Here is a 4,345-nt window from a genome sequence, read left to right on the forward strand (position 1 = left end):
AACTATAATGGAATAAAATATTATTATTTATAATCGTGGTTTGTTGATTTCATATCATGATAATAATACTAGGCCTGCCTTGAGACCATATTAGGTTAGACTAATTAAAACATTCTAAAGTATATACTTTTGAATAAAATTATATATAGCTTATAATCATATATTCAGAAACATTTGACCCTATCCCTAATATTTTTATTTAAATACATTTTATGCTTATAGATTTAAATATTTTATAGATATATTTTGCTTTCAGAATTGTTTTCAGTTTCATATTGATTTATTAAAGTAAAATAAATGACCAATTAATTTAAACATTAATGATTAATTGAAATATAAAAATATAGTTTATATATTGCATGAGAAAAGTTTACAATCAAATATTGAGAATAATTTTCAAAATAATAAATAAAAATTGTAATTTCTAAACATTTACACGGTTTAGTCATGTTAGCGGCTATAAAATGAATAAATATTAATATCAAAATTTAGAATATTGCATAATTTTTTAATTTAGCGAGGTGAATATTATTTTAAAATTATAATTCTAAACAATTACTCAGGTTAGTAAAAGAGGCTTTAAAATGAATGTATTTAATATCAAAATATAGTGTAGGGAATAGTGTAATTTTTTTTTAATTTAGCAGAGAAATGTTTACAGTCAAATATAGAGAATTATTTTCAAATATTGCATATAATAAAACATTTAATCGGTGTAGTTATATTAGCGGCTATAAATTGAAAAAATATTAATATCAAAATTTAATATAATGCATGGGTAATTGTTTTTAATTTATCGGAGAAAGGTTTATAATCGAATATGGAGAATTATTTTAAAATTATTTGATTGCAATTAAATAAAATTATAATTCTAAACAATTACTCAGGTTAGTAAAAGAGGCTTTAAAATGAATGTATTTAATATCAAAATATAGTATAGGGAATGGGTATTTTTTTTTAATTTAGCAGAAAAATGTTTACAGTCAAATATGGAGAATTATTTTCAAATATTGCATATAATAAAACATTTACTCGGCGTAGTTATGTTAGCGGCTATAAAATGAAAAAATATTAATATCAAAATTTAGTATATTGCATGGGTAATTGTTTTTAATTTATCGGAGAAAGGTTATTAATCTAATATGGAGAATTATTTTAAAATTATTTGATTGCAAATAAATAAAATTATAATTTTAAACAATTACTCAGGTTAGTAAAATTAGCGGCTTTAAAATGAATGTATTTAATATCAAAATATAGTATAGGGAATGGGTAATTTTTTTTAATTTAGCAGAGAAATGTTTACAGTCAAATATGGAGAATTATTTTCAAATATTGCAAATAATAAATTCTAAACATTTACTCGGCGTAGTTATGTTAGCGACTTATATTGCATGGGTAATTGTTTTTAATTTATCGGAGAAAGGTTTACAATCGAATATGGAGAATTATTTTGAAATTATTTGATTGCAAATAAATAAAATTATAATTTTAAACAATCGGGTTAGTAAAATTAGCGGCTTTAAAATGAATGTATTTAATATCAAAATATAGTATAGGGAATGGGTAATTATTTTTAATTTAGCAGAGCAATGTGTCAAATATGGAGAATTATTTTCAAATATTGCAAATAATAAATTCTAAACATTTACTCGGCGTAGTTATGTTAGCTACTATAAAATGAAAAAATATTCATATCAAAATTTAGTATATTGCATGGGTAATTGTTTTAATTTATCGGAGAAAGGTTTACAATCAAATATGAAGAATTATTTTGAAATTATTTGATTGCAAATAAATAAAATTATAATTTTAAACAATTACTTGGGTTAGTAAAATTAGCGGCTTTAAAATGAATGTATTTAATATCAAAATATAGTATAGGGAATGGGTAATTTTTTTTAATATAGCAGAGCAATGTTTACAGTCAAATATGGAGAATTATTTTCAAATATTGCAATAATAAATTCTAAACATTTACTCGGCGTAGTTATGTTAGCTACTATAAAATGAAAAAATATTAATATCAAAATTTAGTATATTGCATGGGTATTTGTTTTAATTTATCGGAGAAAGGTTTACAATCGAATATGGAGAATTATTTTGAAATCATTTGATTGCAAATAAAAAAAATTATAATTTTAAACCATTACTAGGGTTAGTAAAATTAGCAGCTTTAAAATGAATGTATTTAATATCAAAATATAGTATAAGGAATGGAAAATTTTTTTAATTTAGCTAAAGGTTGACAATTTCGAATATTTTATTGCAAATAATTAAAAATTGTAATTCTAAGCATTTACACCGGGTAGTTATGTTAGCGGCTATAAAATGAATAAATATTAATATCAAAATTTAGTATATTGCATTGGTAATTGCTTTTAATTTAGCGGAAAAATTTTTACAATAGAATTTGGAGAATTATTTTCAAATTATTTTATTGCAATTAATTAAAATTAAAATAAATTCTAAACAATTACTCAGGTTAGTAAAAGAGGCTTTAAAATGAATGTATTTAATATCAAAATATAGTATAGGGAATGGGTATTTTTTTTTAATTTAGCAGAGAAATGTTTACAGTCAAATATGGAGAATTATTTTCAAATATTGCATATAATAAAACATTTACTCGGCGTAGTTATGTTAGCGACTATAAAATGAAAAAATATTAATATCAAAATTTAGTATATTGCATGGGTAATTGTTTTAATTTATCGGAGAAAGGTTTACAATCGAATATGAAGAATTATTTTGAAATTATTTGATTGCAAATAAATAAAATTATAATTTTAAACAATTACTCGGGTTAGTAAAATTAGCGGCTTTAAAATGAATGTATTTAATATCAAAATATAGTATAAGGAATGGATAATTTTTTTAATTTAGCTAAAGGTTGACAATTTCGAATATTTTATTGCAAATAATTAAAAATTGTATCTAAACATTTACACGGGGTAGTTATGTTAGCGGCTATAAAATAAATAAATATTAATATCAAAATTTAGTATATTGCATTGGTAATTGCTTTTAATTTAGCGGAAAAATTTTTACAATAGAATTTGGAGAATTATTTTCAAATTGTTTTATTGCAATTAATTAAAATTAAAATAAATTCTAAATAATTACTCGGGTTAGTAAAATTAACGGCTTTAAAATGAATAGATTTAATATCAAAATATTGTATAGGAAATGGAATGAATTGTTTTTAATTTAGCGTAAAAAGGTTTGTATTTTCAAAATATTTGATTGCAAATAAAAAAAGAAATTGTTATTCTAAACGTTTACTAGGGTTAGTCAAAATGACGGCTTTAAAATGAAAATTTTTTTATCAAAATATAGTCTATTGCAAGGAAAATAATTTTTTCAAAGGAATATTTACAAATAAAATTTTAAAACGTATCCTTATAAAGGAATCATTTATAACATTTTACTTAGATTAGTCTTGTTAATGACTAAAATAAATATATTTAAAATTTGTATCCTGGTATTTATTAATAAAAATACAATCATATATATATTATTATCAATGAATTATTACGTCGGTGATTGTTATTTAATATTCATCTAATCTGTTTTCTAAAACTATATAATTTTAGTCGCTTAGCTTATGTTAAAAACATTTTTAAAAAATTTTCCATCTATAAAAGTTTTCTCATGAAATGCGAATTTTGTAACAAGTTACTAAAAATTTATATACCGTGAATTTCATCCAATTGTGATCCCCAATTCGAATCATCTAATAATAAATTGTTAATATAAAGTATTTTAAAAAATAAAATTCTTTAGGTTCTGATGTAAGGGCTCTTATCTTAACCCCTATATTTTTTAAAAACTTAGTTCCACTTGGCATATGTCCAAGGGAAGAGATAACAATCGGTGTAAAAATATAATTTGTGAATTTGGAATATTTCATTGTTTTTTTTCTCGGCTATATCAACCGGATTAGAATTTAAATTTTTTGGGAAAGAAGATACGCATGTGAAGTCCCAAATTAAAACCTTCAAATCACAATTTTAAAATATAATTACGCATGTTTTTTGGGTACTTGTAGTCCCACCTCGGTTTTTATATAATATTGTTTTATTTTATTTTATATTTGATGTGAGAAAACTATAGATTGAATAAAAATTTTATATTATAAAAAAAAAAAAAAATATAAAGTATTATATTTCATAAAATACTTGTAAAATATATGAGAATTTGTTTTATCATTCTTTCAACGAAATAGAATATTTTAAGTCCTTTATAAACAGATCAAATTCTTTAAGGTTTATCATCTTATAAAATGATAACCAAAAATAATTGGCGACATTTTAACATCAACATCTTGTTTTCATCATTCCTA

General features: G+C 21.7%; 1 long non-coding RNA gene across 1 annotated transcript; it reads right to left on the bottom strand.

The window, feature by feature from the left end:
- Positions 1-1,205: 1,205 nt before the first annotated feature.
- LOC135928088 (uncharacterized) lies at positions 1,206-2,324 on the bottom strand. The gene is made up of 6 exons (XR_010572239.1): positions 2,304-2,324; positions 1,982-2,002; positions 1,825-1,845; positions 1,653-1,673; positions 1,364-1,384; positions 1,206-1,226 (listed from the first exon to the last, which is right to left on the bottom strand). It is a non-coding gene; the product is annotated as an uncharacterized LOC135928088 (long non-coding RNA).
- Positions 2,325-4,345: the final 2,021 nt, after the last annotated feature.

The sequence above is a fragment of the Gordionus sp. m RMFG-2023 genome, chromosome 4 (assembly GCF_954871325.1).
Source record: "Gordionus sp. m RMFG-2023 chromosome 4, tfGorSpeb1-WG-v2, whole genome shotgun sequence".
NCBI lineage: Eukaryota > Metazoa > Nematomorpha > Gordioida > Chordodea > Parachordodidae > Gordionus > Gordionus sp. m RMFG-2023.